This window comes from Tachypleus tridentatus, chromosome 7 (genome assembly GCF_004210375.1).
Source record: "Tachypleus tridentatus isolate NWPU-2018 chromosome 7, ASM421037v1, whole genome shotgun sequence".
Lineage (NCBI taxonomy): Eukaryota > Metazoa > Arthropoda > Merostomata > Xiphosura > Limulidae > Tachypleus > Tachypleus tridentatus.
The window spans coordinates 11,958,119-11,981,389 of record NC_134831.1 but is presented as its reverse complement, the minus strand read 5'-3'; the positions used below and the strand labels follow the sequence as shown (position 1 = coordinate 11,981,389).

Here is a 23,271-nt window from a genome sequence, read left to right as displayed (position 1 = left end):
ACCAAAGCAATTTCAGACCAAAAATCTTTACAAATTTTCTATTGACTTTATTGACTGGTGTTTAAAACTACGGTTATTTTGATCAAAAGTGCAAAAGTCCATTGAATCTTCATCAAGGACCTGAGAAAAATGTTGTTCAATGGGATTCTAGTTTCCTTTGCTGACATTCTCGTGTATGACAAGCTAGTGAGCTTTCGCTATCTTAAAATTCTTGTTAACGAAACCAGGAGATAAATTCATAGTGGTTTTTGGGGTCGAAGGATTCTCTTTCGCAACCGTAACCTTCACATTGAAAATGAAAGCATTGTGAGAGCAGGAATAAAGTTAGAAGATGAATAAGACCAACCACGTTTGAGTAGCACTTATTTTATAAGCGATTATTCTTTACATGTAACGATTATTATCATGCAACAAGAAATTAATTTTATCAACAATAATTCCATACTAGCAAGAAAACTTCTATCTTTAATAATATTAATCAGATCTTCGTTTGAGAAAATTTATTTAAACAGCAGTAATAAGTTATTTCCATCTAATTGTGAATAATAAATAGAGAGCTTTGAACTGACTTGATTGTGTCATACTTTAAACAATCATTTTATGATCACAGCAGAGTATTAATGTGTTTGTTTGTTTGTTTTTTGAATTTCGCGCGAAGCTACTCAAGGGCTATCTGAGCTAGCCGTCCCTAAGTTAGCAGTTTAAGACTAGAAGGAAGGCAGTTAGTCATCACCACCCACCGTCAACTCTTGAGCTTCTCTTTTACAAACGAATAGTGGGATTAACTGTAACATTATGACGCTCCCACGACTGAAAGGACAAGCATGTTTGGTGCGACGGGGATTCGAATCCGCGACCTTCAGATTATTAGTCGAACGCCTTAACCCAACTGGCCATGCCGGACCCTGCAGAGTATTGAACTACTGAACAAAAATATTATGTAAAAAAATTAGAACCATTTATATTGAACAAAGAAAAAACAACAATACAAAACAATGAGTGTTAAATTTAATAATTAGTGAGTATCTGTATTGAACAAAAATAAACAATATTAAGCATCAGTTGGTAGATTAGTAACCTATGTCTATCTATGTCGATTACCGAAGTTTTTCTGGTTAATTTCTAGTAAATTTCGCATTTTGTCCTGTAACATTAACTGGTTTTACTAAAATCAAAATTGACCTAACTTCTTAATTTATCGCATAAAGACATAAAGTAAGTTTTCAATGATTGTCGACTATGATATTTTATTCTGTAGAGAAAAAAATATATACAAAATAAAATTCAGTGTGAGATACGACACTTTACCGAGGTTTCTCTTGATTAGACTATGAAAAGCTTCCAGCTACGTGAATCTTGAGACATTTATATGAAAACAGTGATCATTTCATAAGATAATTTAGAAATTAGTAAGTAGTTTTATAGCCTTGATGGTAGGTTTTCTTTTCTTCAATTAAATAAATCCAGTGATGCTTTTGGGAGACTTTAAAATAGGCTCTGAAACTTTTAAAATATTCGCCTTATCACGAAGATAAAAATCTTTAAGCCAGCAATACCAACATACAGAAAAGGAAGCTTGGACTCTCTATCTAAACATGTTAACATTCAATGTTTCGATAAGTTTCATAATTGTTACACACGAGGCATGAAATAAAATAGCAAGATGAAACGATAAATATATGAGTAATCAAAGAGCTGAAATCATTGGAATAGAAGTAATGTTAGTGAGATCCAGCCTGCGATTGGTAGCTCATGTTCTTCTGCGCATGACAGATAATCACCTAAATGCCAATTGAAATTATGTAAAATAAATGACCGTTAGTGCATCCAAAGAAAGAGAAACGTGGAGGCGCTTTAAAATGTCGCTGAAAAGCTGCTATATTGATCCAAATATACTGGAAGAGCTTGCTGGAAATGAAGAGAACTGTAAGTCTTAGGAAGAAGAGAAAGAAGAAATGGGTTCCAAGAGTTGGTGAACAACTAATGAAACATAAAATAGTAAAAGCAAGACGGAGTACAGCACGTGCACAAAAACCTAACCTCGACAGACAATTCAAACATTTATCTGCGAGACTTTTGGGAAACGTATATCCCACATTGGAATTCACAAGTTACTAAAAATCTCTCCGCAGAAAACAACAACTACGATATGATTGTCAATATTGACGTAAATTAAAGTAACTATACCTTTTATCTTAGTTCTACTTTTAATGTAACGTTGTGTTCTACGAAATTATAATAGTTTTATATTCAGCAACTATGATTAATCATACTGTCTACCTTGTGACTGGTCAGTAGATATTTATACTAATTATTATATTAACAGTGACTGCTCACTACCTAGTCCCACCGTCTCCCTTGTGACTGGTCAGTAAGTGTTAAACTAACTATTTTTGAATAACTGTTACGCTAACATTGACTTGTCACAATTGAAACAGTAACTTGTGATCGATAAATACTATTCGTGATGACGAGAAACCCACTTGGAATTAAAAGTTATCTCAACACAGCTGGTATGGTATTTAAAACTTTTATTAAAATAAAGTATAGAACAACATTTCGACCTTCTTAGGTCTTCTTCAGGTTAAAAAAGAGAGAGTTTGTAACTGACCATTGCCGGGTACATGTATTAGGGACGTGAAAGTAAACGTGTAGGGACTGTAGGTGGCATTACAGTTACATGTTAGGTTATTAATTAGTATAGGTATAAAGGCGTTCCTTTATATTGGTTTAATTTTGCTTTTAATTGTTGTATAAGTAGGGTTTATTTGATTTTGTGCTTGTTTACATTTGTTTCCCTACTTAGTGTCTGCGTGTTTTCTACAACGACCTCTAAATAAATGGCCTAAGTATAGTCAAATCCCATGTCACCAGTTCTAGCCAACATTTTTATGACACAGATTGAATCTCAAGTGATCAATTCACCCTTACACCCACCACTGCACTGGTATAGATATGTTGACGACACAATTGCTGGATTCACATCTACAGAACACACATTTAGTTTTTCAACCACGTGAACTCGATACACCCCAACATTAAGGTATTTCTCAACCTCAAGATCACAAGAACCAATACACAATTCAAAACAGAAATCCACAGAAAAATCACCCATACTGGATTATATATTCCCTGGGAACATGAAACAAATTCAACATATCAAGAAACCAAATAAACACAGCCACAAAACTATATTCAGCCTATAGAATTAATGACAAAATCAACAAAATAAAACAACACTTCATAAACATCAACAAATTTCCTTCAAAAACCGTGGAAAAAATTATGCTCACACACCTAGACAAACAACAAATAAACAATAATAAATCCCAAGATACAACAAGCTACAAAACCTTATACTGCTGCATATCATATGTTACAGACATCAGCGAAAAAATAACCAACATTTGAAAACAAAAAACTTATAACAAAACAAGACATCCAGTAAATACAAATTTATTCAAAAAGCAGGTACAAAACTAAAGTCCATACTATGTAAAGACACAACACCAACATAATTTATAAAATACAATGCAACAACTGCCACGACGTCTATATTGGGGAACAAGCAGAAAAATGGAAACTAGATACAAAGAACACAAAAATACACCTTCACATATTTTTAAACTGCAAATCAAATAAACACAACATAGTCATTGAAAACTCCTAGATATTAAGTAGGGAAGCAAATATAAACACACGCAAAATCAAAGAAGGCCTACTTATACGCAAACTAATACCAAAATTAAACCAATATGAAGGAACACCTTTATACCTATACTAATTAATAACCTAACATCTAACTGTAACGCCTTCTACAGTCTCGTACACGTTTACACTCTCGTCCCTAAGACATGCGCTCGGCAACGGTCAGTTCCTAATTCTTTTTTTGTTAACCTGAAGATGACCTAAGAAGGTATGTTTCTACCGTGTGGGCCATATGTTAAGATCTAAGGTAGTAGTGCTATAATTACAAATGTCTGTTACCTTTCCTGGTAGTTTTTTTTACCGTGTGGGCCATATATTAGGATGTAAGGTAGTAGTGCAATAATTACAAATGCCTATTATGTTCCCTGGTAGGTTTTAACGTGTTGGTCATCTGTTAGGATCATTATCTTACGGAACCACATATTTCTTTCTTGTCAGTTAGGTATATTCCTATTGGGATGTCATAGTGTCTGTACTTCTCTTACGTCAGCGTATCATAGTTTCTTTCTAAGTCCTCAATATCGTTGAGAGGATGCTACCCCCCATCCATTTTCAGCTGTTGTACTTTAATAGCTATTCTGCCTCTATTTCTATCTTTGAGTCTGTCGCCATTGGATAATTCTAACTTGAACTATTTGGTAAGCATCACTATTTGTCAAGCCTACTTATTCTGTTATTTTTCTTCAACAACCCACATTAGCCCTTTCCATCCATAGCAAAGGTTTCTATGTAACTGTGCATCCGCTGAGGCAGCATTGAACCCAACTGTTTTCCGTTGTCCTAGAGACGACTTTAACACCTTCCTTTGAAGCCAGGTTATTGACCAACTTGCTATTGTAACATTCTTTGTCTTGGAGGAAGTAAATCCTGAGATCCTGTACATTAGCCATCAAAAGTTCATCTTTCTTCCCAAACTGGGTTTGACATTAACGTGGTTACATTTCCAAACTGGATTTAACACTAACGGTGTTAAATTCGCAAACTGGGATTGACATTAATGGTGTTACATTTCCAAACCCGTAAAATTTCTTACACAACCGCAACCGCACGGAATGGCATGTGTGATTCTACAGATAGGTAACAACTCATAAAGGCCCTGCAGGTGTACATGGAAATAAGAAGTTGTGATCTTGTTTATATTATACCTTGAAGGGATTAACCCTGGATTCTTTAACTTCTGCATTCTTCTACAATACTTTATAGTACCTGAACACAAACTGTGCTTTCATAAGAGAGCTAATTTTACCAAACCCATGTTTAATTTAATTGTGTTACATTGAGGATGATTTGGCATTTTAATCCCCCCTACATTATTCTTTGTTGATGAATTTGCTTTCCTCCCACTACACCGTTCAATAAAATGGCTATTTAGCATCACTAATGCTGTTACAAGTCTTAGCCAGTTGACTAATATTGAGTGTGGTACATAAGATTCGTCGTTTTCAGGTTCTACAACATGAACTGTCAGGATGGATTTCCATCATTCTGGAGTATATTAAGATCTCAGTGAAAGTAAGAAAACAAAAGATGACCCGACTTACATGACTAAATCTTACAATCACATCATTTCTTGGTTTGTATAATATATATTAAATGACAATTATGTTTGTGGTTCTTGACATCAAATATCGCTGACCAAGCCTGATATCGTGTTATTGTTGTTCTTGTTTTATATATCTTATGTATAATACACAAAGTTTTGGTGACATGTTCTCATCAGCAATAACCAGACTAATTTCCACTGTCACAACTGTCACTAGGGGTTGCGAGAAAATGGACATCATAAAACAAAGTTCGTATAATACTTATATCTAAGAAAATCACCTACGTTTACTGGAAGGTGGAAGAATTGTTGTCCAGGGCAATAAATTTTCTAAATTGGGCTTCAGAGAGCACTTCCATATCAAAATAATTATAGTAGTTACAAATGTGTGAACATTATGGACATTAAAACCCAGCTACTTAACCTAGAATATACATTGGGAGATCATTATCTAAATCCTAAATGCATGTCTGTCATTTCCCCTAAGAGGGACCAAAGACCGACTGTAGGGATTATATGTTTCAACCACTCACACCATTGAACAGTAGTGTGTTCGTTATCTATCAGTCAGTCTGTAGACACATAAGAAGTGCTTATAGTTATAACTTGTGATGCGCATGCCATGAATCACGAGAAGAATTATGCACCCTGATGGCTACAACAGAGCATGATATATGAACTGCAGCAGTAAAAAATAAAAATATATGTAACCCGTAACTTTGGTTCCATTTGCTACTGAAACAGAACACCTTCAGTGACGGTGCGGAATTGCATCTAGTTATACGATAAGTTGTTAAGATATTTCAAATAGTTAAGTAACGCAGGTCAGTTTTTTAAAATGATACACCTTTATAAATCAAATACAAAGCGTAAAAATTTAGTTACAGCCAAATAACTATTTATTATATTCCTAAAGCTACGAAACAAGGAAACCCTCAATGACCAGACCTGAAATTCTGTTGGTGTTCACCAAATATCAGTAACATTAACTTTTGGAAATCCAACTGAAGTACCATATTTTTGTAAGCCTGTGCCACTTTGGGTTTGCTGTTATTACGTACAAAGCTACACAATGGGCTATGTGTACTCTACCTACCACGAATATAGAAACCCGAACTTTAAAGTCGTAACCATGTAGATATACCGCTGTACCACTTGGGGCAAATAGCCAGCGCCGACTGTCGTTATTGTTTTGCATTTCTTGGTATTTTTTTCACTTTGAACAGTGCACGAAGAGGTACCATTAGCTTGAAGAAAACTTGATACTCTACAGATTGTAGAGGCCAAGTCCTGACAAAGGTAAATATTCCTGAACTTGTTTAAGAATTACTCCATACATTGTGAGGCTAGGTCCTGACAAAGTTAACTATACCTACACTTATTGAAGATTACCCTATACTCTCCATTTTTAATGATGCGACTTTTGACAACTTCAACAAAATTTTAGCAAAATAATATAAAATAATACGAGACATCTGTAAATAACCATGATTCCCAAGTACTACTGTCTTTAAACATTATGAGTAAATATTGTGACATATCTTTCGTTTTTTTAATATTTTCTTTTCTCGTGTCGATTCCTTCGACATTTTGTTAGAAACATTTTACATTAGAAACAATCGGAAACAAATCTAATCTGGTAAGAAGACTGGAACAGTATTAATTTTTATTACCTGGTTAATAGGAGCTTTACACGATTTTTTCCATTTCACTCTCTCTTCACACTGACTGAACTAAAATAACGCTAAATTTCGAAGTTCTTTCCTCGAGGCAAGTACAGCGTTAACAGTTCACTCTGTACCCACGCGCTTGAAACAAGCTAACAGTCTCTTTAAATTGATTTTCAAATTGGCACACGTTGTTTGAAAGCAGATAATAAATCACTCGTTTTGAAATATGTCAATTTGTACCACCCGCTCTCTTATTGTTTATTCGGTGTAAGAATTTCTTACAAATAAATACGCAGAGCCGCATTTTGTCCTATTTTCTATTCATGAAAACCAAATTCTTTGAAAATTATTTTTAAAAAATACTGAAACTATCATAATATTCTATATAACAAGCCTGATATTTTGCCGTTGATAAATTTATGCAATTATCATATCCCCATTAATCAGAAAATAAAAGAAAAATTGTTACGAAAGTCGATAAAGCTTCATGGAGATTATTTTATTTTACACTGAAGTATTTAAAAGTTTCTGTAACTCTAAACAGTTACATCGCTTCGAGATATCTCACATTTAAGATAAAAGTCACTGAAAACAAAACCTAAAACTAAAGTAAAGCCTTCCGTGGGGTTTCAATAAGTTATTACGTTTGCTTTCTTAAAAATACGGCAAAGATTAACATATAAATTACTAACACTACCTGCAAGACATGATCTAATAGTAGTATATACATCACTTTTGCTTTCTTCGAAACACGTTGGAAAAGAGTACGTACGAATACATAATTTATGACTAGGACTGGATATGCCTAAGGACGTATACGTTACGCTATTCTTTGTGACTAGATTGTAGCTCATCCAATATTTACATAAATATAGCGATGTTTTTGTCGTTTCTGTTTTTAATTTTAATGTAGCTGATACATGCGGATTGTCTTAGTGCTGCGAATCCTCTTTCTCTTATCGGTTTTATTTCTACTTCCGGTATCTCTCCGGCTGTAACTAGCTTTGACAAATAAACTCTTATTTTTATTTACAACACAAGTTGTGCAGTTATAGTTGAATTAGATAATAGTCATATTCAATCAATGTCAAAGAAATAAAAAAAGTTCTCTTCTGAGATTTTGCACCTCGAACAAACTGCAATTTTTCTAGCGAAGTACAGAGAACTCCTCTAATCTAAAAACAAACTACATTTCATTTCTAGCAACTAGCAAAGCACATTTGTTTAAAGTGAACAGTAAAATAATAATACAGCAAACTAAAGGAAACTTTTGTAATCTGAAAACAAAAATATGCAATGTCTATAACTCTGTAAAGAGGTCTGTTAAAACAAACAATATGTAATATTCTATAGCTATGTAAAAATATTTGCTTATATGCACGTAAAAACAAACAATATAAAATATCTAAAGCTCTGTAGAGAGACCTGCTAATACGTAAAAACAAACAATCTCAATTCGCGACAAATTTATACATTAATTTTCGATGGTACGAGAAAGCATTAAAGTTTGGTTTGTTTTGAATTTCGCGCAAAGCTACACGAAGGCTATCTGCGCTAGCTGTCACTAATTTAGCAGTGTAAGACTAGAGGGTAGGCAGCTAGTCATCACCACCCACTGCCAACTCTCCCGCTACTCTTTCACCAACGAATAGTGAGATTGGTAACTTTATAACGCTGCCACGGCTGAAAGGGTGAGCATGTTTGGTGTGACGGAGATTCTAACCCACGACTCTCATACTACGAATCGAGTTCCTTAACCACCTGACCATGACCGGCCAGTATTAATGTAAAACTTATAAAAATTAAAATAAGTACAATTTGAGCTTCCCTCATATCACACACTCCTAGACTTGCCCTCCACCTGCACAGACTCGCCAGTGATTTCTTCCCTCCATTTGACATAAATTCCACAATAAATTCTTCAGTTGTGTTCAAATCAAAATTAAAAAACGGCATTTCTGTCATCCAACTATGGCTTATTGCTGTGCTCAACTGTGACCTTTCTTTGACATCTGAGGAATGCTGATACTTCCGACTGAAAGTATCGTTTTCTCTTTGCTGAACATCTTTCGAACCTTTAGGCTCACTGTTATCGAAAGGTAAAACAATCTTCCAATTTTCACTATTGAATTATTTTATCATACTTTTTGTTCTTGTATTTAGTTTTACTACTAACCATAAACTGTTCTTTCATTTTTGACTATAGAGATCCTTTGTTACATACTCCTTATTCTTAGGTTAGTGTAGTCACTACATCAACCACAAAAACAAATTGTACTTCAACTTCTATCTCTCGAGTCCTTTTTATTGGATGATTGTTAAGCGAAGGTACACACAATGGGCTATCTTTACTTTGCTCACCACAGGTATTGAAATACGAATTTAAACTTTGAAAGTGCACAGACTTTCCAGAGAGCCCATTTTTGTTACCACATCTTTAGTTTAGTTCTGAAAGTAATCGGACCAAGGAATCACCACAAGAATTTCTTTGAAATATTTATTAGAAACAACAATAACTATTCGCCAGCAAGTCCTTAAAACTAGTCTCCCTCAATTAAACTATCACATGGTTTAGTCTGCCAGATGCTTTTGTTAAAGATTTGTTTGTTTGTTTATTTTTGAATTTTGCGCAAAACTACACGAGGGCTATCTGCCATAGCCGTCCCTAATTTAGCAGCGTATGACTAGAGGAAATGCAGCTAGTCATCACCACCCACAGCCAACTCTTGGGCTACTCTTTTACCAACGAATAGTGGGATTGACCATCACATTATAACGCTCCCACGGCTGAAAGGGGCGAGCACTGTTGATGCGACGGGGAGTCGAACACCTTAATCCACCTGGCTATGCCGGGCCTCTTAAGTTGTTTATTATATCACCTTAAGTTGATTATTCCAATTTTGTCATCTTAAGTTGGTTATTATATCACCTTAAGTTGATTATTCCAATTTTGTCATCTTAAGTTGGTTATTATATTTGTGTGACATAAACATTATACTGCTTGTATGTGGGTGGTTTTGTTTTCTCGATCCATGTGAGAAATGCAATAACAACATCAAATATTAATTCTTGAAATTCATGTCCAATTTCTTCTTCAACTTTTTAAAATCTATTTTATATTTAAAAAAGACAATGCACGGTAAACACAGTAGACTTTTCATTAAAGCGTTAACTGAAAGTGAACAGTCGTGATAAATTACTAATTTATCAATGTGATCAAACAATGGATTCACTATAGAAATATAGGAATAATACAGATTGACAAAAGAAGGGAGGCAATCCTTTATCTGATATAAAACACATAGTTTAAGTTGAATGTAGATAAGTATTTAAATAATTTGCATATCTTTAGATTCTTAGAATTTTGTGGCTTTTCGTGTGGATTACTTTAAGCATAATTTGTATAATATTGTTGGACGACAAAAAGTAGCGCACTTTTTACAAATGTTTCAGCTGTTATGTCAGTTGCTCTCTGTGCTCGACATTAAAACGTCTTATATGCCATTAGCTTTCTCAGAAATAGTCGCTATTAGCAGCTGATACATATGATGAAAAACGAAACCAGATAATCAATATTAGAGCCACTACAATAGTTGTAAACATCTTTAATGAAAGTTTCGGAATTAGACGTGTGTGTAATTCCGAAACGTTCATTAAATATTTTTGCAACTGTTGCTCTGGCTCTAAGTATTCATTGTCGTTATTATGATTTATTCGAAAAAACATGTCGTTTGGTTAAAATAACTTGATTCATAACGATTACGTATAAATAATCGTAGAAGTCTTTCTTAAAAGTTTCAGTTATTCACCTGAGAACAATTATTTCTAAATCCAAAGGTTCTGTGTTTTTGTGCTTAACAGGAACAGGTATTTGCACAATTATGTGACGCAGTTGTGAGATTAATCCGACAGCATGCTACACCATCATATTTAGTGACGTCAGAGGAAGATAAATATTGGGAATCTATTAGATAAAGGAAATGGAAGCTATTTTTAGTAAGCTTAGAGATGGGTTCCAAGAAATAATTCCTAAGGGTAAAAGATTATTTATACATTACAAGATGAAACAATAATGTTACAAACTCTAATACCTCGTTTGTTCTCTCTGTGAATGTTCTTGGTGTTGTATCATATTGTGGAGTTTCATTTTTAACCTTTATTTATTTTTTAACTTCAAACGATAATACAACATTTAGCCAACAGAATCAAATTTGACTGCTATGATTCTATAGAGAGAACAAAGCACTGGAACTGTTCTTTTATTCAACACGCTACACCACAATTCGAACCCCAACTAAAGTTTCTACGTACATGTCTCTCTATGACAACGGTTGCGCTTGGGAAACAGCGCTTAAGAATCCACGTCAAATAGGATAAGCTACGTCATCTAACTGCTGAAATTTGTACACATATAACTTAGTCCTCTGATCAGCGTGTCACTCTGGGAATACGAGGGTCCAAAGATGAGATCCTTTGTCTCAGAAATGCGATCCGCCATTTTAGACCCGTGGAAGAAGTAGGAGTGATGGCCAAGTCACACGATTCGGTCAGAGCTGTCTTCCTTCTAGCCCATCAGTTCAAAATTAAAGATGGTTCTGCGTAAGCAGTCCTCGTAGACCTTTGCGCAAATTTGCGAAACAAGCAATAGAGGCCAAATGTTTTTGGTCTAAAGTTTTACTTATATGTAGTTTCATTACATTTCTGAATTCCAAGTTAAAGCGAAGACCAACCTTAACTTAAGAAGTTTAAAAAATATAAATTATTTAAAAGCTTACTTCAACGAAGATTGTGCTGCTTGGATTTTAATGGATTCGATTTATCGTAATTAAGTACAAATTCCACGAAAGAAACAAGCACACGAATGTCTCTACGACGTGGGAAGGAAAAGTAACATGGCGTCAAATGTTACAGAAAACCATTTACTACCCAAATGATGAAATAATAAGTTCCTAACATTTACACTAGGTGGGGCTACAATTCGACGCTACAACTTTAATCTCTATTTTCTGTAAAACAGGAGGCTGTTAAACTTACAAACGTGTATACCAGATACAAACTGATGGCACACCATCTACAGGTAGACTGCTAAAGTTATAACTCTTAACGTTGATAACATAATCTAATTTAAAAAACAAACAAACCACTACTCTCAGTTATAGAATTTCAATTGAAAAGATACGTTATGCTCACGTGGAATAAAACGGTCAAGTCAGAGACCCAAGGAATCCAACCATACCTGTCATTAATTTTAATTACTGATTAAATGGATAGTTTGTAATTATGAGTGATTTTACGCTAAAAATCCTTTACTCATGGTAGACACACTGCTGGCTTTGCGCTTAACAACAAACAAACAAACTGATGTTTTGATTAAATTATGAGTTCCGAAACAGAAACCAAGGAGAACATGTTTTTTAAAAGAAGTGCCCTATGGAAAGATTTCCAGATTAAAACGAAAGGGAATCCTCAATAGTCACAGCATTTAAATTTCTTTTAGGTAGGACTAAGATACATTAATGTACGAGGCCTTTTTTAATTAGCTATATTTTTGTGTGCCAGCAATACCAAGGATGGGGGGTGTGTACACCCTATTCAGTTTCATTACTCATCAGGATCTCTACCAGCCTACCCTCAAACTGAAACTGTTAGGCAAGATCAAAGTGAGTAAATCTATAAGATTTAGGGCGTGATCAAATATATCAATCAAAAGAATTTGACTCAAACCTGTAATAAAATCTCAATTCTGTCAAGAGATCAAACAACTATGAACTGAAAGCTTGTACGTGATTTAAAAAACAACAACTCAGAACCACTATACCGAGACTAAAAAAAAACTTTTTCCCCTGAGCCAACAGACTTCTTAATGCAAAATGTTTGTCTGATGGTAAGAAATACTCGTTTTACAACACTATAAACAGGGTCCATGATATCCCTGATGAGCAGAACACAGCCTTTTGTGTAGCTTTGTGCTTAACAACAAACAAGACTTTTAGAGTGCCCCTCTCCCACTGACACAGCGGCATATCTTCGGACTTACAACACTAAAAATGGAGTTTCAATACGTGTAGGAGGCAGAGCAGAGGGAACCCTTTAATTAACTTTTTTGCTTAACTACAAATAAACTCAGGAATTTCAAGCAAAAAAGAACATGCGCGTATTAATTTCTTACTCTGTTTCTTGAAACGCCCTCAGTAATTTGATGGCGTCCAGGACCCTTTCCAACATATCGAATTCATTTTAGTAAGCTAAGATTTGTTGTCAGTCGCATCTGTTTAAGTATAAAAATAGACCTGGAAAAGTCGATAACACTTGTAATCAGTACTTTAGACTTCTCCAATCACGTTGGAAATGGAAAAGTTCCTTCTAAGAACATTAGATAGATTCACACATTAAGTCTTCGAAGCCAGTGGCGCCAAAAACACAAATGAAGTTACCTAATAATGTCGCTTACAAATTTAATCTGTATAACGTTGGAAACTCTTCTCCGTAAATTGAATCATAAGACGTCTAATGGCAGAGCGAGGTTTTCTACATGAGAGGTTACGTAGCGATGACGCAGCATTAAGTTGACGATGAATAATTAGTAGAGAGAATTTAGCATCCGCTTAGTTACTGCTGTGAAAGTAGTTATGCTGTGCTTGCTTTCTCTTATATATTTCTCTTTTGTTTTTTCCTTTCTTTTTTGGTTTTTTTTTCAGTGTCAAGGAAATGTTTAAAACACCTTGCACTAAATGTCGTATACTTATGAAAATTCATGCACTAAACACAATTGTGAGTATCCATACAAAAACCGTACACCTAAAGACTATAGAACATTGCTAACCTTGTTACTTTAGTAAACTTATTAAGTAAGTGAATCAGTTTATGATATGATAATGAAATGGTTTAGTTCATCTCCATGTTAAATTACGTTCAACTTTACGTAACTCCACGTTAGATTATGTTCAATTTTACATAGTTCTACGTTATATTACGTTCAATTCTACATAACTCTACATTATATTACGTTGAATTCTACATAACTCTACATTATATTACGTTCAATTCTATAGTATTTTTGGATTTGCTTTTCAGTTTCATTTATATAAGTAACTTTTTGATGTTTCAGTTATCATACGTTATTAATTTTGTTGTCTTCTTTTCCATTGCCCCTGGTGTCCCAGCAGTATATCTGACAGCTTTTATCTCTAAAAATCAGCTTTCGATCCCGACGGTTAGAAGAATACACACAACCACCTACTTCGCTTTGTTCTTAACAGTATATACTATTTTTCTGTATACATTTTATAAGTTTTTTATGAACAATTAAAATTTTGTACTAACGAAAAAAATTAATTTATCTATGCCTTATTTACTACCTACATTAACTAAGTACTTTAAACATTCGAATATTGGAGTAAAACACAAGGTTTATAAACACGGCTTAATCTGCTTTATTTTCTGTTGTTTAACACAATCTTTTGTTTTGTTATTTCACTTCACTACGTTGCACCACAGAATAAAAAGGACAAACATATTTAAATAATGTTCTTTAGATTTTCTTCTTCAATGGAACTTAATGTTTGAAAACGATTTCTCACGGAAGAAAGACCTAATCAACTACCCAAAATCTCCTGGGTCACAAGAAAAGATAAAACGAAAAAAACAACAAAGTTTGGGTGTTTAAACTTCATAAACACTTATCTATTACTCAATAACCAATAGTAAGCCGCAACCGTATCAGAATACATACGTTTATATTGTGCGATTAAAATATGCAGTGAAGTATATGTTTATGTATATATAATAAATAGTTAACTGGCTTAATCTAACTAATTCCAAAGAATGCTAGCACCTGAGGGCATGAAGTGCTGGGAGGAGGTCAAAGGACATCACCCAGTAGGAAATATCTTTTGAGACTGGGAAAGTTAACAGTTCCATAAAGCGGCATTAGAGAGCTGATAGTCCTATTATATACTACTAAGGAACAAATATTTTTGCAGTTTATCACTACGAATTGATAGTTCCAAAATGGAATTCTGAGGGATGAGTCTATATATATATATTTATATGTAGTAGAAACGGCTGATATGAGTATTATAATCTTTTATTTAAAACATAAAACAGGTAACAACGTTTAGGTCATCATCAGATTAAGAATATATTTATTTCAAATAGGTTCCTCCTCATAAAGGGTGATGGATAGTCCTAAAATGTGATGCTAGGGATGGATAGTTCCAAAATTCCAAACTTAGGGTAAAGGAAGAATGAGGCCATCATAATAAATTATTTAAACTTACAGTTTGGTTAAAGGAGTGTTGGTATAAAATGATCAAACTCCGTATATAGGATACAAAAACTACTATTTCATTCTCTACAGTTTTTAACATGAGATCAGTCAAGAACTATCTGTGCTAGTCGTCCCTAATGTCAGACTAGAGGGAAGGTAGCTAATCATCACCACCCACCGCCAACTCTTGGGCTACTTTTCTACCAACGAATAGTTGGATTGATCGTAACATTATAACGACCCCATGACTGAAAGGGCAAGCATGTTTTGTGAGACGGGGATTCGAAGTCGCGACCCTCTGATTACGAGTCGAGTGTCTTAGCTACCTGGCCATGCCGGGCCTATCAATTAGAGTCAGTGTGAAATCTTCACATGTGTTTTAATATTAGTTTATACCGTGATTGGAGTAAACTTTCGCTGTAACTGTAAGAACCAAATATATTTTATCAATAATTTTCAACGAGGTAGTTTGAAGTTCGTCTTGCTAGAAAACTTTTTGTTACAAATATTTTACAGTCGTTAACTGTAACGGCTGTAGCTTTAAGAAAATAAAAGAAGGTTATAACATATGAATAACCCTTTTTATGAAGTGTGTGCGCCTTTTTTTTCTGTTCCCTAATTATAAGTTGTCATTGTTAACACTCAATCATGTAAGAGAAGCATAGTGTCGACAAATTTCACATCACTGCTACCTGTACAATTCTACAGTTAGATGACACGTTCTCTATTCTAATGGTGGAGTCGGTGAATAACCGAACACAAGTACAAATATTAATCCCAACAAGATATATTACTGATATACCGAGGGCCACCGCAATATCAAAACTAGTATGCCTAAAGTTTCCATTAATTCAACAATAACATACCTCAGGCATCCTTTAAGTCAACAATATAATTGCTTTTTTGTTGTCATCTAGCAGTGTAAGACCAGAGGGAGGGCAGCTGGTCATCACTACCAACTGAAAACTCTTGGGCTACTCTTTTACCAACGAATAATGGAATTGACCGTCACATAATAACGTCCTCATGGGTGAAAGGGCGAGCATGTTTGGTGTGACAGGGAATCAAACTCATAACCCTCATAATACGAGTCGATCGTCCTAACTACCTGGCCATGCTCGGCCCTAACATTAAATACCTTAGGTCTTTCATGACATCAACAACAGCATATTTTAGGATCTTCAACCATGTAAAAATCAGCATATTTTAGACCTGCATTAAGTTAACACCAGTTTATTCTGCAACTGCTTGGTAACAACATAAGAAATATTTTACCTGTTGTGTTATGGAACAGAGTATAAAATCCACTATACTTAGTAAAATTCTGATTTCGATATTCGCAGTGGACAGAGCACTGATAGTCCATTGTGTAGCTTTGTGTCTAACAACGACTAACCAAGCCTCTTTATTTGATATGTTTAGCAAATGTAAGCACGAGCACGAATTTTAAGATCACGTGCCTTACTCGTGCTTGAAACAGAACGAATGTAAGAGCCAGTTGGTTCTATGATTCTTTACCGACATAACTCGAAGTCTTACGTTTGAAACCTTATAGTCTGTAAATATAAGAGCTCATTCGTTGTCTTAGTTACCAAGTCACAATAACCCGAATGAACAACAATGAACACGTCGAAGCCCATCAAAAATGTTTGCCAGCTGATATCGAAAAGGATACAGCCTACGAATCAGGAAAATCAACAAGCCAGCCATAAGAATAGATGTTTAAACATCGAACTGGTTCATCAACAATAATCTAAACTTTCGACCTTTCTATTGTTACGAAGTTCTCACTCTAAACGAGGCAGATGATGAAAAAGTAGCGGTACAAACTGTGTGTCAATTAATGGTGTTATTTGAAAACAGGTAGAGAAAAGTAAAAAAAAAATATTATGCTTTTTATCGAATGGAAGTTTTTTTGTTTGCTACAAAGCTACAAAATGGGCAATTCCTACTGTTATCATCACGGATGATGTGATTTGAACGTGACATACTTATGACGATGCATTTTGCAATGGAAAGTACGGTGCAGGGCTGTTGTTAGGATGCACGACAGTCAGGCACAGCATGACGTGATGTGGCGATATAGAGTACAATGACCTAGCGAGGCTGAAAAAATCGTTTTAGTATAACCTACTCAACCCTTCCAGTACCTAAACATCTTCTGTTAGATATAGATTTACGTACATGTTAATGAGTCACATATCAAATGTATATATTTTTTTCACGTTCAAAAAGCATGTCAGTACAGTTTTGACAAATTTGTTCTGGTCCTTATGCCCCCTTTTGATTTGGCCTCTGCAGTGAGAGCAGTACACATGACTCATCTATTCGTGGGCCATTCCCAGTCTGAAAGAAGCTATAAATGTATCCATTAAGGTTTGTGAGAGTAGGCGAGAAAAGGTAAACTTAGATGTCACAAAATGATTCGACATTCTACTATTCGATTACAAGACAAAAAGAAGGACAATAGGAATCCCCCCGGCTTATAGAATTGATTATACCAGGTTTATAGATATTAAGTTGCAACTGTTCGTGCTCAGTAAACCTCAGTTCTCCAATTAGTTGTGCTAAGGCGGGTTTTAGTAATTACACTGCGATCACCAGGATAGTTGTGCTGAAACATACTTCACTAATTTCACCAAGGTCACCAGTCTACCAATCCTAAAGCATGATTTACTAATTATACTAAGGTCATCAGTCTACCTATTTTAAAGCATGATTTACTAATTATATTAAGGTCATTAGTCTACCTATCCTAAAGCATGATTTACTAATTTCACTAAGGTCACCAGTCTACCTATCCTAAAGCATGATTTACTAATTATACCAAGGTCACCAGTCTACCTATCCTAAAGCATGATTTACTAATTTCACTAAGGTCACCAGTCTACCTATCCTAAAGCATGATTTACTAATTTCACTAAGGTCACCAGTCTACCTATCCTAAAGCATGATTTACTAATTATACCAAGGTCACCAGTCTACCAATCCTAAAGCATGATTTACTAATTATACTAAGGTCATCAGTCTACCTATTTTAAAGCATGATTTACTAATTTCACTAAGGTCACCAGTCTACCTATCCTAAAGCATGATTTACTAATTATATTAAGGTCACCAGTCTACCTATCCTAAAGCATGATTTACTAATTATATTAAGGTCACCAGTCTACCTATCCTAAAGCATGATTTACTAATTATATTAAGGTCATCATTCTACCTATCCTAAAGCATGATTTACTAATTATATTAGGTGTAAATTCTACATAAGTTCCTCCCATTACTCAGTCTACTCATTGCATCTGTTTTATTTTCGTTTTTTTTGTTTTATCGTTATTTTTATTTAAATAAAGTTAACTTTTATTCACTTAAGTCCCATTTTTTCATTTATAATTTTACAGTAGTTTCTGCAATAATCAGTCCTCATTTTTATCTTCGTTGTTTCTTCAACGAATATTTCAACAAATCAGCATATGATTTGTTTTTTTTTTTACACACTAAGTCCTGCGAAGATCAGATAACTGTAAGTTAGGCTTTATAAATAAATGCAAATGTTTCTATAACAATCTGCGTCATCTCACAAGAACTAATTACTAATTCAAAAAAATTATGATTTTCAATAAACAAATAAAACTATCTCAAAGCTTTGGAAACTTCAAAACATTTATCTAATAGAAATTAGACAATGATAATAGACAATAGAAATTAAACACCTTTATTTTGGGTATAAAAGTTTTGTTTTGACTACACACTATCACTTATATTATGTTGAATATATATATGACATAAAACAAAAAATACAACATATAACTATAATTTGAGATTACATTTATTTATAATACACCATTTTTATCACCACTTTTATATTTCAAAGTAAGTCTAAGTTATAGCGCCATCTAGTGTTTTACTTTAAAACCGGGTAATTTAGTATCCTGAGTTGGTTTTTTTCTTATAGCAAAACCACCTCAGGCTATCTACTGAGCCCACCGAGGGGAATCGAACCCCTGATTTTAGCGTTGTAAATCCGGAGACATATCGCTGCACTAGCAGGGGGCACGTGCATATGAATATTATTATTAAAGGCAGTCTTATTTATTTCATTATCACATATAAAAAGTATTTTACCCAAGTAGAGTACTTATTATAACAAGTATTAAAACATGGTACTGTTACTTTTAGTAAAGTCCCCCACCAGTAAATCCGTAGGCTTACAACTTTAAAAATCAGGTTTAGATACCCGTGTTAAGCATAGCACAATAGCCCATTGTATAGCTTTGTGCTTAAAAACAACTCTTTACATAACATTATGAAGTGAGGTTTTTATATAAGTTACCAACGTAAACTAACGTAATTGGTCTATTACGATTCGTTTATGTATATTTGGTTGATCATATTATGAAAATACTAGATACAGCGTAATTAAAAATAAAAACATAAGCAGCGATTATCGCTATAACCTATATAAATATCTATAATTGATGGGTTTTTTATATTTTTTTTTACGACGGCTGTTTACATCAGATGGCTTTTAGCAGTATTTTAGAAAGTGTATTTGTAAATAACTTAGAAATGTGTTTTTGTTTGTTTTGAATTTCGCGCAAAGCTACACGAGGGCTATCTGCGCTAGCCGTTTCTAATTTAGCAGTGTAAGACTAAAGAAAAGGCAGCTAGTCACCACCACCTACCGCCAACTCTTGGGCTATTATTTTACTAACGAATAACGGTATTGACCATTACTTATAATGCCCCAAGGCTGAAAGGGCGAGCATGTTTGGTGCAACAAGGATTCAAACCCGCAACCCTCAAATTACGAGTCTAACGCCTTAACCCACCTGGCCATGACGGGCCTGTGTTTTTGTTTGATTGTTTTTTTTTCTTTAGAATTAAGCACAAAGCTATACAATAGACTACCTGTGCTCTGCCCATCACGGGTATTGAAACTCGGTTTCTCGCAGTGTAAGTCCTCTGACATGCCGCTGTGTCACTGGGTTGCTTTAGAAATATGTACTAAAGGCTATTTGTTTGTTTTTGAATTTCGCGCAAAGCTACTCGAAGGCTAGCGCTAGCCGTCCTTAATTTAACAGGGTTAAACTAGAGGGAAGGCAGCTAGTCATCACCACCCACCGCCAACTCTTGGGCTACTCTTTTACCAAAGAATAGTGGGATTGATCGTAACGTTATAACGCCCCCACGGCTGAAAGGGCGAGCATGTTTGGTGCAACGGGGATTCAAACCCGCAACCCTCAAATTACGAGTCTAACGCCTTAACCCACCTGGCCATGACGGGCCTGTGTTTTTGTTTGATTGTTTTTTTCTTTAGAATTAAGCACAAAGCTATACAATAGACTACCTGTGCTCTGCCCATCACGGGTATTGAAACTCGGTTTCTCGCAGTGTAAGTCCTCTGACATGCCGCTGTGTCACTGGGTTGCTTTAGAAATATGTACTAAAGGCTATTTGTTTGTTTTTGAATTTCGCGCAAAGCTACTCGAAGGCTAGCGCTAGCCGTCCTTAATTTAACAGTGTTAAACTAGAGGGAAGGCAGCTAGTCATCACCACCCACCGCCAACTCTTGGGCTACTCTTTTACCAAAGAATAGTGGGATTGACCGTAACGTTATAACGCCCCCACGGCTGAAAGGGCGAGCATGTTTTGGTGCGACCGGGATTATAACCCGCGACCCTCGGATTACGAGTCGAACGCCTTAACACACTTGGCCATGTTGGGCCTACTAAAGGCTAATAAAACAGATTTAATTATATTTCGTAGACAGTTTCAATATCTTCTCAGTGCTATTTCATTTTATGCAAAAAATATTTGGAAAGTTGGTGGCGTTTTATTTATCAATTGCTTGTTCTTCTGTTATCTGCACTGTGTCCATCTCGGGGAACCGAGCATCGGATACTTGAATTGTAAGTCAGCAAACTTGTGGCTAACTCCCCGTGAGAATAACGAGTGTGAACAGTCAAATTCTAAAGTTGTTTTCCTAAAACAGTACAACACAATAAAACAGTACAACACAGTAAAACAGTACAACACAGTAAACAGTATACTACACAGTAAAACAGTACAACACAGTAAACCAGTATACAACACAGTAAAACAGTATACATCACAGTAAAACAGTATACAACACAGTAAAACAGTACACCACTTTCATTGCGATTAAACTGACACTCTTTTCTCAATCTGAAGATCGCAGTTTCGAATCCCCGTCTCACCAAATATGCTCGCCCTTTCAGCCGTGGGGAGGCATTATATTCCGACGGCCAATCCAGCTATTCGTTAGTAAAAGAGTAGCCCAAGAGTTGGCGGTTGGTGGTGATGACAAGCTGCTTTCTCTCTAGTCTTTCACGCTTAATTAGGGAGGACTAGCGCAAATGACCGTAGTGTAGCTTTGCGCGAAATTCGAAAGCAAATAGACTCTAACTATTTTTATTTTCATTTTTCGGAATTAGATCCTGTAAGTAGCAGATAACTCAAATATCCACATGCCACAAAAAAATGGAATGGTTGGCATGTTCTTACAAATTATTTTTACAGTTTAGGCTCTTACAGTTTATTATTGAAGTTGAAACAAATGTATAAAGTACCAACTTACGGAATTAAAATATAGAGTGCGCTTTTGGCAAAGTTTTGCTTTCGAAAAACAAAACAAAACCGGAAACACTTACCTTGACTATAGGTCTCCTAATGATTGCCAAGGGACTCTTTATAAGCAAGCAATTGCAAGTTGTCATATATGTGAAGGGATAAACAGAAAATGGACGCATTCACTTCTTGGATGCCAACATCTTACCAAACCAGCGACCAGTATGAACTATAAGCCGGACGCTGTTTACAAATAAGTCGGAAGTCTACTGGGAGAAATGGGATGAACACTCATGACTCAAAGTGATATTGATTAAAGCCCTCTCGGAGAAGCACGAGTTTGCGAGCGAAATTTTGTGACGTCAGCAAACGTCACACGGATAAGTTGTTGCACTGAACTTTAGACTAGAGATAATTAACCTCGATTTTTCGTTTTGTTAATTTAGGAAGAAATATTGCTATTTCTAAAATTACTTATTTAATTAATTTTATATTAGTTTTTAGTAGTTAATTTGCCTTACAATAAAAGAAAACAATCTGTAACTATATGTATAATAACTGATAACTGGATGACCCTGACCATCAAATCGACGAGGTGGAAAAAACAAGCAAAAAAAGAAAGCCTTCATTCGAAGTTGACTTCATTTATCACAGTAACGCAAACTTTTCCTCCCTTTTGTGTTATTATGTTAAAAGCACTGTTAAGTGTGAGATCAACAAACAATCATAATGCATGTCGATTAGGAAATTTGATGTATCAGAGAAATAAACCATGTATCACAAGCTTAGAAGCTAGTAACATTATACCGTAGCTTGTATAATGAATCAAACAGCTGTCGTCAGCAGCAGAGAGTTCTGGTGCTATATTATTGCAAGAGTTTTACACTACTAATGTATTTGCCTCCCAAAAGTATTAAAGTGCAAATGACTTTTTGCCTCAAAATAAATCATCTTCTACAGCTGAGTTGATACGTTATAAACTATGGGAAGACATTACAGTCTTATCAATAATTAAATATAGATGTTATACATTTATATAGGTGTGTGTGCTCTCATAGATATTATTAGATTAATTATTGCACCTTATTCTGTTTGTATTTTTGTGCGAAACGTCTTCTCTTTATTTTTTTCTTTACAAAACTACAATTTTTTTCATACAAGTGCTGGTCTGGTGCAAGCAGTGTGTTATAGAGGTTGAGTACCCGTCACACCAAACATGCTCGCTCTTTGAACCATCACATTTTCATAATGTGACAGTCAATCCCACTTTTCGTTGGTAAAGATCGTGTAAATAGTTATCTGAAAATATCTACAAATATCATGTAAATAGTTATTTAAAAGCACTTACACACGAAATCTAGGTTAAATTTCCAAAAGTACTTACATAAAGATCGTGTAAATAGTCAACTACAGCAACTCACATAAATAACGTATAGTAATAGTCATAAAGATCGTGTAAATAGTCAGCAACTCACATAAATAACGTCCAA

The 23,271-nt window shown here is 34.9% G+C and overlaps 1 pseudogene across 1 annotated transcript in view; it reads right to left on the bottom strand.

Annotated features, from left to right (window-relative positions):
* Nucleotides 1-22,106, bottom strand: part of LOC143255123 (glutamate-gated chloride channel-like) — a 249,432-nt pseudogene extending 227,326 nt beyond the window's left edge. The window contains exon 1 of the transcript XR_013030443.1: nt 21,865-22,106. The product of XR_013030443.1 is annotated as a glutamate-gated chloride channel-like (transcript). The remainder of the gene's footprint in view (nt 1-21,864) is intronic.
* Nucleotides 22,107-23,271: the final 1,165 nt, after the last annotated feature.